The following is a 13,405-nucleotide window of genomic DNA, read 5'->3' as shown; positions in this document are numbered from 1 at the left end:
AGTCTTGAGCGTCCTCTCTAAGGACTCAGCTTGCGATCATCTCTGGCTCATCCCACTCTTAGCTTCTCGGGGTATCATACTTGCCCATTCCAGCTCTGACCCCAGGAACCAAACACCAGCTGGGACCCAGTCTGGACCCCCTGGAGACCCAAGGCCAGGCATCAGACAAGGTGGGCTTTCTCCCCATCTCACGACCCAGGCTCATTTTGTGGGGCTCCAATTCAGCACCAGGGAAGCAGAAACCCCTGCACAGCTCTTAATTGGTGGCCACACATAGCTTGTTAAGCTTAATTAATGAGCCTTTATCAGCTCATTTCTGATGCCTCGGTGGAAAGTTGAATTCTACGTGCAGGTTGGGAGAGCAGATGGGTGGGTGTGTCTGTGTGGTTCTCAGCGGTAGCTTGTATTCCTAGTGGGCACTCATTGGATATTTGGTCTAAAACTGTCAAAATCCCAAGCTTATTAAACCAAATGATATATCTGCCTCTAACTCCTATGAAACAGACCCGTTTTAAGATACCTGCCTGCACACATGTCCCGCCTCTGAGAACCTGCCTCCATCACAGCCCTGGAACGCTTCCCAGTGGCTTTCCATTTCTCAGGAGGCTTCTCAGTTCTTCACTGATCCCCTGTTTGGTTTCTGAGAGAGTTGTGTCTTTACAATACATCCTGTCTTGCTCGGGGGATCCTGAGTGTACCTCTGTTCCTTACAACTCCAGACGTTCGGATGAGACTCCCTGCTCTCAATTTTGCCCACAGCTGTGTTATCTGGTGGAGATCATATAGTGCCATGATCTGGAGAGGGGCTGCCTACCCCAAGCGGATCCTTTGGGAGACAGTTTGGCTTGAAGGTTTGGCTTTTTTCACAACAGAGTCAAGGTGAGCCTCCGTAGCGAGGAGCTGAGGAAGGATAGGGAAGTGGAGAAATGGAAACAAAGTTGGAGGCTGACTTAGAGATGGAAGAGGCTGCTGGCTTTTCTGGAATTTACAAGCTGGGGCCACTGGGGACCAGGTTCAGCCTTGAAAACCTGTTTTGTTGGGCTGGAACTATAATTTTAAAAAATTTGAGTGTAAATGCTTCTGGGCCAGAATGTAATTCTTTGTTTGCCATAGTCCCCACCACTCCCTGTTGTCATCCATCCAATGGCTTCCTTCACTTACTCACATTACCTGTCTGCCTTCTATAGCCAAATGAGTTTGTCATCTGTGCTTTATGTGAAAAAAAGGTTAGCAAGGATCTATCATTCAGTTCAACACTGACATTACACTTGAAATCTCTACCAGAGTCCCATTTACTAGCCTCTGTTCATCATTTTAATGCATCAAATGTGCTAAAAGTCATGCGCACACATGCCTTGAAAGTAAAAGGAGTGTCTCACATGGTTTTGGACTTAACCAGAGGTGGAGAACTAACACTTCTCACCAGCTGCTGAACGCCGAGGAGGAAAATAACCTTGAGAGTTCCATTTGGAAGGGAAGAGGGTTCTCAACGGGATCATTTCTGCCTCTGGGACCATCTGACTTCTCATGGGAGGAAAAACCAAAAATGTCTCTCTAAGCTAGAAGAGGAGGGAAAAGAAAATGCACTTTGGGACTGCCATGATAGGGCAGCCCGCTCCAGGGGCAGAGCCAAGGGCAGGGGGCAATGCGTCCAGGCCTGGGAAGAGACACTCCAGCTGCATTCCCCAGCTCAGCCTGAACTTTCCACCTCTTTGTCTACTCTAATTACTAGAATCAGCAGGATTAATTCCTCGACCTACTTTCCAGTACTTTTTGCTGCCACAGAGCGATAAGGCCTCACTGGGCTTCTCTCTGTCATTTTAATGCAGCAAAACTCACTGAGAAGTTACATGCAAACTCTCATTTGAACCAAAGGAGCATCTCATCTTTGAAAAAAGAAAGGGGCTCAGGATAGCTCCTTTTCAGCTGATTCTAACATTTAGGTTCTCTGAAGTTACTCAACAAAGAGCAATCAAACACATGAAAAAAATCCCCTACTTTGAGAACAATTGGATATAGAAATAAAAACAAGATATCATTTTATATCTACTAAAATTAGCATAAAATTTAAACTGATAATACCAAGTGCTGGGGAGGTTGTAACAAACCTATATGTTCACGAGTTGCTGGTTGGCACAATTTTATAACACAGTAATACATATCAGGGGCCCTTAAAAACATTGCCGTCCATTGATCCAGTAATCTCATTCCTGGGAAGTTATCCAAAGGAAATGGTTCAAAAGAAGGAAAAAGCTGTATACATAGAGACCTTCCCTGAAGCATAGAGACAGGGGTGGCAAAATGACCTGTAGGCTGCAAACCCATGGGCCAAATTCAGCCTGAGGCCTGTTTTTATATGGCCAGAAAGCTAAGAAGGGTTTTTAAAAGCACTGTTAAAAGACTGTTAAAACAAACAAGCAGACAAAGAAAATGTGAAGTTTGCTGACCCTGGAGTAAGAGAAAACTGATGAAGACTGTAAAACAACATGGGGAAATGTTTATAATACATTAAGCTTTACAGAACGTAAATGGAATGTTCGCTATGATATCAACCATGTAAAAATATGTCACATGCATATAGACAAGAAGAAAAGTCAAAAAACGAAATCTGTTGTTTGGGAGTAATTTGAAATGATTTATTTTTCTTAAAAGAATTCTTTCTTATTGGAAACAGCCCAGATGCTCACGGGTAGGGAGTTTATTGTGTAAATGTGGCATTCTTATGATGGAATACTACACAGCCATTAAAAATGATGCTGCGGGTCTGTATTTACTGAGACGGAAAGATGCTCATGACATATTGTCAGGTGAAAAGGCAGGTTATAGAACAGCACGCTCCATGTGGCTTCGGTTATATAAATTGGATACGATTCATCTTTGTGTATATACATGGAGAACAATCAGGAAGGATACACACAATATGTTTACAGCAGTTATCTCTGGGGGATGGGATTTGGGGTGAATTTTATTTTCTTTTTACTATTTGAAGGTTTGTGTTTTTTTGCAAGGGCAATTTATTATTTTTTGAATCAGAAACAAAGTATTTTCATGAAAACTTTTTTTTTTTTTGGTGAGGAAGATCAGCACTGAGATAACATCTGATGCCAAACCTCCTCTTTTTGCTGAGGAAGACTGGCCCTGAGCTAATATCCGTGCCCATCTTCCTCCACTTTATGTGGGACACGGCCACAGCATGGCTCTACAAGCAGTGCATCAGTGCACGCCCGGGATCTGAACCGGCGAACCCTGGGCTGCCACAGTGGAGCTCGTGTGCTTAATCGCTTGCACCACTGGGCTGACCGCATGAAAACTTTTTTAATGTTGTTAAAATGTTTTTACAACATAAGAGAAAAATTTGTCATTTGCAATGTGGCCAAGTCCTAGGAATCGGAGCAAAACTGTTCCCTTCCAGCGGCTGGCCTGCCTTGTCACACTGCCTCTGCCTTAAATAATACTTCCTCCAGCCTGGGGCTCTCAGATACAGGCCTGAGATTAGGCCAAAGGGAATGAGGCATTTATTTGCTTTGGGTGCAAAATTTAAGATGACACCAAAAAAATCAGTAATGAAGATAAATATTTTAATGCCGTATTTTTAAAAATCAAAATTAATGGAAAAAAATCTGTAATGAATATAATGTTAACATTTTCAATAAAGAAAAGATCAGTATGACTGATTTTTCCTTTTACCTCAGGCCCTAGTATGGCTGGGCACTGCACTGTTACTGACCCTGTTTTTATTTAAAATGTTGATATTTTGTTCATCAAGGATTTTTTGGTGTTAATTTTTATTTTTAAAAAGTATCATATTGGGGCTGGCCCCGCGGCATGGTGGTTAAGTTTGGCGTGCTCTGCTTCAGTGGCCTGGGTTCACGCGTCCAGTTCCCTGGGCACAGACCTACACCACTCGTCAGCCACTCTGTGGCAGCGACCCACATATAAAATAGAGGAAGACTGACACAGATGTTAGCTCAGGGCTAGTCTTCCTCAAGCAAAAAAAAATAAAGAGGAAGATTGGCAACAGATGTTAGCTCAGGGCCAATCCTTCTCAGCAAAAAAAAAAAAGGTATCATATTAAAACATTACTTGGTACTGAGTTTTTGGGCACCCCTTTAAATATAGTAAAAAGCATTGAATTGTATACTTTCAAAAGACCTTTATAATATATAAATGGTATCTCAATGAAGCTGTTTAAAAACTTTATTTGTGGATACTGAAATTTGAGTTATGTGTAATTTTCATGTATCACAAAATATTATTCTTCTTTTGATTTTCTCCCCATCGTTTACAGGTGTAAAAACCATTCTTGGCTCGAGGTTGATATAGAAAAAGGTGGCAGCCCCGCTTTGGCCCCCGGGCTGTAATTTACCCATCTCTGAGTTAAAACATGGGAAATGTGTGACACAGAAGCTGATAAGCGATAGTTTGAGTTTAAAAGGAGTCAACTGGCCCCTTGGAGGCTGTTCCCTCTGACAGAACATGGGCTAATCCCTACCACTTGGGGTTATGTTGAGGGAATGGGGGCTGAGTGCCTAGCATGGAAGCCTCCTTTTGAGGGGTTAATATTTAGGTTCCCCACATAGCTAAGAGCGAGGGAGCTGAACCAGGCTTCAGGCTGCTTGCTCTCGAGGTCCGGGGCTGTTGGACTAGCTCTGATCACTACTCCTGTTCTCTCACTCCTAGGTCTCTTTCTGCCATCGATCCCACTTCTCGCTCATATATCTCAGCAGAGCTTTTAATGACTGTCCAAGCAGCCGCCACCTAGCAGCTTATCTGCTGCTGGAGTGTGTGAGCGGGCTGTAAAATGCAGATAACCCTGGCTCTCCGGGTGGGAGGGCCCCTGCCTTATCAGACCCTGGCTACAATAATTAACCACGCGGGGAAATAAGAACAAATATTGCACCGTGAATGCCTCCTATGTGACTGAGAACCCCTGACTCAACGAAGCCTGTGGGCTCTGCTGTTTCCTTATCGCTCTGCCTCTGTACTCTGCAGTTTTCCCGAAATTTCCACCATCTGAACTCCTGTTTCACTCACCTGTTCCCTCCGAGAAGCAAACCCCCACGTCTTAGCCTTCCAGTTTTCATCCGCCTTCACCCTTGAAGACGTTTTCCTCATCCTTCCCCTTACAAGTCCTTCATGCCCCCAAATTCTTTCCACTTCATTCTGTCACGTTACCACCAAAAAGTAAAATGGACCCTTGATGCCTCCATCACAGGCTTGCTGGGAGGATTAAATGAAACAAAGTCCGTGAAGGACTTGGCTTGGTGTATTTGCTGGCATGTCCTTATTCCCAGGAGTACAGACCATCTACAGTTCAAACCTCATCACCCAAAATGCAACAAACATCTTGCCCTACCAAAATGGTTCATAATCAATTTCATTCATTCATTCATTCATGCATTCAATAGTGAGGGGCTTCTGTATCATGTTAATTTGGACTCTTCTATAGGCATTGGAGGCATTGACATTTTTAAAAGGTAAAAAAAAATACAGACTTATCAAAACCATGTAACTGAACATTTAAGCTCCAAGCACTGTTGTAGGCAAGAGTGACATGGTTCCTGTCCTCAAGGAGGTTAATAAAATTGAGATGGGGAGCTGCTTATAGGAAAAACAAATCTGTTCAGGCTAAAGTTTCAACGCCAGAGGCTTCCTGGAGGAGGAACAGTGTGAGTTGCCCTTGAAGGGTAAATGGGGGTGGCCCAGATGCCAATGGGGCTCAGGTATCCAAATCCCAGGGCAAGGGAAAAGTTCAGATGGTTCTTGCAGTGTTTTTAGAAACTGTTACACAGCAGCCGTTCTTAAACATATTTTGAAAGGCTTGCTAGGCTCCCAGCTTCTTTCATAAGCCCACAATGTCTGCACCGTGGAGGATTTGAGCCTCAGCTGCTGTGGGAGGCGCAGTGAGTCGCTGAAGTTTTCTGTGCTTCAGTTTCTGCCTCCAAAAAAATGGAGATGATAAAGACAACCTCCTGGGGGTGTTAGCAGGATAAAATGAAACAACATATGCAAAACATTTGGAGGCTAGTAAAAGCTAGAAATTGTCGTGCATATTTATCCTTGCCGACTTCTCCCTCCCGCCTGCTCCCCACCCACAGGCAAAGGAAGGTGGGATGGATGCTAGACAGTTACGGGGAAAAAGACCCAAAAAGCCCAACCACACAAAGTCTTTGTACCATCTATAATACCCAGTGGTTTATTAATGAATATCTCTAGGAGAGGAATCTGACTCCTGCCTTTTAGCTGCTTTGATGGTTGTGTAGACCCTGTTAGTTGTTTACCCAGTATCCACTCCCTCGTGCTACCTTCTTAACAGAATGCAATTTTGTTTGGGGTAGCAATGTGCCAGCCTCCGAGGTTGGATCATGGTGGGTCTAAGCCAGTCTGGCTACGTGACCCAGTTTTGGCCAATGAGACCTAAGCCGAAGGCTTGGCTTTCTTGACAAATGAGATCACAGCTGGCATTGCCTCTGCCATCATCTTCCTGCCTTGAATTGGGAGAGTGATGGCTGGAGCTGTGGCAGCCATTGTGTGATCATGAGCAAGTAGTCAAAAGACTCTCGGAGACAGTAGTCCTGTTACGACGGAGCCACTCAACCAACACCACAATTATTGTATGGGGAAAATGGAGGCCCTAATGTGTTAGCCACTCTAATGGTTTTGGTTACAGACAGTACCAAAGTAATCCTGACTGGTTGAGCAGGGTTGATCATAGACAGGCTTTTGTTCAGAGCCAAGAGCACCAAACCTAAGCACCAAGTCATAGGCGTCTGGAGGCTAGAGTCAGGTTACTAGGCAGACTCAGCCACTTAGAACTCAGGTCCTGGGAGTGAGGCCAGGATTGGAACACAGGAGAGCTGAGCCCCGTTTGATAAGCCAGAAACATGGCAGCAGATTAATGGGAGGAGGAGGAAGTGACGCCATTCAGCCTGGCAGGCTGAGGCAGGTTGGGACCAGAGGAATGGGCCTCCACCAGGGACAAGAAGGGCTCCAACACCCTGACCCCTGGCTAGATCTGGGGATGTCACTCCACTACACGCCTCACCCCCCTGCTTTCTCAACAGGTCCTGGCATCTCATTTCTCTGATTCTCTCTCATGAGATCTTATTTTTACAACCTTTCCTCTTTGTTCGCTTGCCACTCAAAATAAGGTAGAAAGCCGATGGGGCAGCAGGCTTAAACCTCCAGGGGGCTTTGGTCCCTTCTCCCCACCCCCCATGCATAAACATTTGCTGAGCAAGTAACTGAATGCATGAATGAGCGGGTCCTGCAGATTCCATCGTGTTATATCTGTGCTAATCCATAATAATTTCTATTTGACTTTGGAATGCATTATGTAATTTGAATTCTGCAAATTTACCTTCCTAATTATGTTCTCCTTTGGCTAACACGGAAATTACTTCGCCCAGATTGAGTGATGGCGGGGGTCATTTGCTAGGTGTGGGGATCATTAGGCAGATAATCCACATATTGGCAGTCGAGAGTTGTCTATATCAGGAAGGTCAACTAGAGTGATATTTGCAGCACGGGGAGTGTGTGTGCATGTGCGTGTGCCTGGCGTCCTGCTTCTGTAGTAGCCAATCCACGGAAACTGGGTCTACTTGAAACCCTACCTACCTGCTCAGTCTTGGCCCAGACTTTCTGGTCTATCCTGTCACTGTTCTGAGAGTTACAAGGTAGTCCATAGCTTCAAAGATCCAGCAACGAGTTAGATTACACCTGGCCCTGCTCAGATTTCAGGACCTCAAGGCAAGGGCCTGGGTTCCCAGGTTAGTGTACCAGATACTGGGATACTGCGTTAGCTCCTGCTTGCCCGGTATATAAAAGGATGAGTGAATGAATGAATGAACGGTTGAGTGGATGAAATCTTTATACAGTAGGTTCCCAGGCTCAAATCTCAGTTCTCCGGGGGTAATAGCTGTGTATTGCCTCCTGTGCCATCTATCCACCTGGATCTCCACTCACTGACCCTTCTGTTTGGGCTGGGGCTGGGGTTCACTTGGACCTGGATTAATAGGTTCTACTTTCCCCTGGAAAGGATCCCCAGTGCTCAACCCGGCTGGAGATTCTTGGCGCTATGTGCCTGGGCCTGGGATGCCTGGTTCTTGGGTTTGTTCCAATGTTTAGACATTTGATGGGGCCTGGCCTGGCCATGTGCCTTTAAGTTGGCAGGTCGCACCCCAGCCACACGCTAGCATTCAATACAAATGAACCACTGACACTGTCAACTCTTCCACAGCCTTTGTCCTGAACCATTCACCTCGACCCTGCTAGCTCGGCTTTTGTTCCTAATATCCTCTAGGTATCTTGGCTCCAACCCCCATGTTCACCCCCAGATCGATTACTAATTCCACACCGTTGGCTGTGGTATCATGGTTGCCTCCTGGACAATGGGTCACACTTGACTTCCTAACCCACCGTTGTGTCACTGAGCTCTGCCTTTCCTCCTCAATGAAGCTTCACACCAATCCCTTTGATTACATCACCCTTGGTGGCTTTGGGTTAACGTATGGCCAAATCCAGGACCCTAGGTCCACAGCGTCTTGCAGCCTTCTCTCTCCTGGGTCCATGTGGTCTCAGGATTGAGAGCAGGATGTCCATACCTGTGGAACTGCTTAGACTGCTACCACTAGCCTTCCCTGATCTCTCTTGGCAGATTTCATTCACCAAACATTCACCAAAGTTCACCCACTGTGCCAGGCACTAGGGGTTTAACGGCAGCCTAGACATAGCCAGTCATTACACGAAAACCTCTGGGCGAGACAGACCTCTAGGCAGCATAAGAGCCAGAACAGAAGGAGGAGCGCTCTGTGAGCCATCACAGCACCTCCCGACGAGGACAAGTCAGAACTAGAATGAGGGAGATGAAAATGGTACCATACACCAAATGGGTGCCAAACGGAAACCCCAGGGAATTGCTGACCCAGAGTTCCCTTCCCTGGAAACCAGACCCACTTCCTCCTCTGGTGGAAGCATCGATGGCCCAAGAGCCCAGCCCTGCCTTCAGCAACTGTGAATGCCACGAGTCTCTCCAATAACCCAGCTCTGGAGGGCCAGCCAGGCCCTCCCCGTGCAGAGGCCGACTTGATCAAACCTCCTTTCTCGAAAGCAGTGTCCCTCCAAAGCGAATGTGGTGTTTCTGCCCAAAAGGGAAGAGTTGGAAGATTTATTGAAAACGCAAATACTGCTCTAAGATAATGAGGACAGGGCTTTTAAAGAACTCTCTGATTCTAAATAAAAGTTAGAAGGAAGCTAACTTTTATTTAGGCTCTTGTCTCTATGAGACCAGAAACCAAGGGACACACGCAGGATGGGAGTCCTGGAGTAAGACAGTGTCCGAGTAACGAGCAAAATAAACGGGATAAAAGTCAAGTTTGTTCCCCTCCCCCACATACGTATTCTTAGCTAATACCGCATAGTACCTGGAAATTTGAACTCATTAATTTGAACTGTGTAAGGAGAGAAAGTCTAATAGAGCAAGTGGTTCAAATGATAGAATTTATTTGGAAAGAAATTCTTTAATTATCTGGAAAAAAGTATAGTAGCCAAAGAAGTAGTGTCAGGAAGTGGTGGCTTGGTCTACTTAAATGAGTACATGAGGCTTATTTGGTAATAGAACATCACTGTTTTTATGCAGATGACGCCTCAAGTCCTCAAGGAAGTGTTTCGCCTTCTTCTTTCTGTCCGGATGGGCTTCCCCTCCATCGTGTGCTCTGCGTTGTTGAGACGGCGTTTACTCTGCTCTCCCCCTCAGAACTCGATGTGGACAGGGTGCAGGGAAAGAAGCTGGCTTCTCAATAAAGATCGGTCCAAAAAGGCGATCACTGTTATACTTGTTACACTATTAAGCTTTGTCAAAATCTTCAGTGTGAGTCCTGGTTCTCCTACAAGAAGAGGCTAAAATGGGCTTTATTTTTTTATTTTTAATTATTATTATTTTTTTTGTGAGGAAGATCAGCCCTGAGCTAACATCCATGCCAATCCCCCTCCTTTTGCCGAGGAAGACCGGCTCTGAGCTAACATCTATTGCCAATCCTCCTCCTTTTTTTTTCCCCCAAAGCCCCAGTAGATAGTTGTACGTCATAGTTGCACATCCTTCTAGTTGCTGTATGTGGGACGCGGCCTCAGCATGGCCAGAGAAGCGGTGCGTCAGTGCGCGCCCGGGATCCGAACCCGGCTGCCAGCAGCGGAGCAGGTGCACTTAACCACTAAGCCACGGGGCCGGCCCTAAAACAGGGTTTAAAGCAGAAGGATTTCATGAGGGGAAAGGACTGTGTGAGAAAAAATAGGGAGGGAGCCAGAGAAGGCTAGGAGGGCCATCAGACCCTGAGTGAAGAAGAGGAGAGAGAAGGAAGGTTTTGTGGGAGCATCCTAGATCACCGTCCAGTCTGGAGGATTCAGTCTGGAAGGTTCGCAGGGCCCTTGGCATATGGCTGCTGTGCTCAGTCATTGGCTGGGAGCAGCAGACCTGGGGATGTCAGAGCCGGCGCCAGGACCCTGGATCAATTACAGGCACTGTAGTAGGGGTCCCGGAGGCACATTGTCACAGTCGCTCCACCTCTCTTCATAGTTACAGTGGCTCCAGTTTCAAGTTCATATCCGGGTTTGTCTGGACTAGGGCTTTCTGCACAGCTTTTGGGTGTGGGTGGCAATCGAAGAGATAAAGTTTGCATGCTAAAATATTTCGGTTGCTGACATAGTCCAATGGTTTGTGAAGACCATTGGGGCAAATATTTAAAAATCAACGAAGAGTTTCTCAAGGCTAGGCCCCACCTGGCAGAAACACTTGGGACACCTGTTAAAATTTCTTTATTTCTGCCCAGACCTGTCAAATCAAAACCTTGGGGGTTGAGAACCAGAAGCTCTAAGAGATGCCGTATTTCTAGATGGCTCCAAGGTAAAAGGAAGCTCGTTTGAGGGGATTTACACCAAACCCAAACTAAATGATACCAAATAAGTGCAATCTGACTACATTTTAATATCACAACCTCCCTACATTTTTCTTGCCACTAGTAGCTACCTACACCCTTGTGCTTCAAACTCGTTCTATTTTCCCAGCCCTCCTTTCAGACAGAAAAGAAAAAAAAAAGTTACAGTATTCTCAGAAAACTGTGCTTCAGAGAAAGCAGTAAGGTTACTCAATTGTTTCCCCTTGTTAATTTGAGGATCTTAAATTATGCATATTGCTGTGCGCACATTTGCATGTTGAATTCACATGCCCGAGTTACCAGGCTACAAGAGAAAATCGAGCATCATAATTCAAGTAAACTGTGTCTGATTTCTCCTCACCCTAATTTCAGGGCTGACCGTGTTTGAGAGAAAGAATAGATAATCAAATCACTTGGGGAAATGCAGGGGGAGGCTTGGTGGGGTCAAAATAGGAAAGAGGAGTCACTGAGCCAGCTCCTGCCTCCATCCTTCCGAATTGCCCACAATTTTTCTCCTTCCACGCCCCGCTGGATTTCATAACCTTCACGAGGCCCCTTTCCCAGAAGGGACTGACCGCCCGATTCCGATCCTTCAGTCCAGCTGGGCAGGAAGGCCAGCAGTGGAGTTTGTCCCCTGCCTGACGTGGGTAACCTTGACCATAAAGAAACCACCGCAATACAGATGGCCCTGACATTTGGGCCAATGCGACCGCAATATGCAGATCAGGAACTCGGAGCCGCCCGTCCATTGGCTGATTGCCGGTGTGACGTCACAAAGGCCCAGCCCCAACGTGGCCAGAAGCGCTGTGGGCAAGTTTCTGGACAAGTTGAAAAGGTTTTATGATATTTGTGTGTGCGCGAGCCCTTTTTTTCTTTAAATCAGCTGGTGTTGGTTTCCTGCATTTCCTGTGTTCGGGGGAAAAAAAGAGTTTTCATGTACAGCAAGAGCTGAAGGACTCAGGGCCGAAGAGCATTTTGTTCTCTGTGTAGCCGCTCTGTCCCTTTTCTTAGCGTTGACCAGTGTTTTGAACAAAAATGACATGGGGAAAGCTGTGAATTCCAAATGAGCTCTGGGGACCTCAGGAACCTCTTCAGCGCAGTGGTTTCCAAGAAGCCCCAGGCCGACCCAAACTCTGTGAGTCAGCTGGTGGAAGTTTTGGGCTGTGGTCTTGATCCCAGACCTAAAGAAACGCAGGCACGCGAGGTGGGGGGTCTCCCCTATGTTTCCCTTCTTCTCTGCCAGGTTCAAGGCAAAGGCAGATCAAGTTCGGTGACTTGCGAGCTTCTGACAATCTCCCCCTCAGTGTGAAGTTCCCCATTTCAGTATCTCTGAAGAGTTGAAATCTATCAGAGCAGAGAGAGGAAGCTTATGGTGAGATAACTACAAGCTTCGCTCACCTGGAAAGATGGTGTTTCCCAAACAATTGCCCTTGTAATGTCTGGCAGCAACTCTGACACTGCCTATTTGGTCCCCTGAAGCCACTGGGAATTTTTCCAACATCTCTCACCACAGGGAATGCCTCCTCCCCAATCTGGCACAGACAGAGACAGAACACAACTGAAACGTTTCATGGGGGAGTGGTGGTGGTGGGGGTACACTCTACATTGTTTGTTTGGTTTGCCCAGATACCATTTTACCTCCCTGGAATAGCATCCATTTTTTTCCTTTGGGGAATCATCTCAACCTCATGTCAGTCTTTGTTTGGATGGAGGAGGACCCCCCACCCCCAGCTCTAGAGGTGAGCATGTGTCCCAGGCCTGGCCAATCCCTGTGTTCCATTCTCCTGGATACACAGTGATTGGATCAGGACTGGGCATGTCACACACATGGTCTACTGATGGCCAATCCTGGGACCTTTGAGAATAGGTGCTCTCTCTTCTCACTGGGATTGCTAAACTGGTGGGAGGCAGCCATGGAGCTAATGGTGACCATCTTTGCCCCTACAAAGAAAGAGCCTATTCAACAACGAAGTCAATACAAAAAAAAGATGAGCTAGAAGAAAGAGACAGACTTCTGATATTATTTGAGCACCTGGATCCAGCTGTGCCTGAAACCAGACCCTGTACATTTTAGTTAATGGACCCAATACATTTTCATTTTGAGGTAAGTCCGATTAAGTTGATTTTCTCTTAACTCAGTAAAAGAGTCCTCACTTGTACATCCAACTGCAAGCCAAGTCTGACCCTCAATGATGGGTTTAGGGCTATACTGGGCTCCTCTCTGTGTGGTTTCTTACTGGTTCCTTCTGCTTCTCTAACAGATGGTGGGGGAGGGGAAGGGTTGGTGTGCTGGCATATAGGTGACAGATAGGGGAGACAAGGTATTCTGGAGCAGGAGAGCACAAGGATCAAATGAAGAGGACTGGAGCCAGATAGAACTGGGCAACTCACATCACCTCTCTTAGCCTTCACTCCCCTCATTTGTAACAAGGGGAGAATGAAAGCTCTTCCCCTTGGTGTCATGTGGAGGTTTTATG

Source organism: Ceratotherium simum, chromosome 35, assembly GCF_057802395.1.
Source record: "Ceratotherium simum simum isolate JZ-2026a chromosome 35, ASM5780239v1, whole genome shotgun sequence".
NCBI classification, from domain to species: Eukaryota; Metazoa; Chordata; class Mammalia; order Perissodactyla; family Rhinocerotidae; genus Ceratotherium; species Ceratotherium simum.
Note: the sequence above shows the minus strand (reverse complement) of the source record.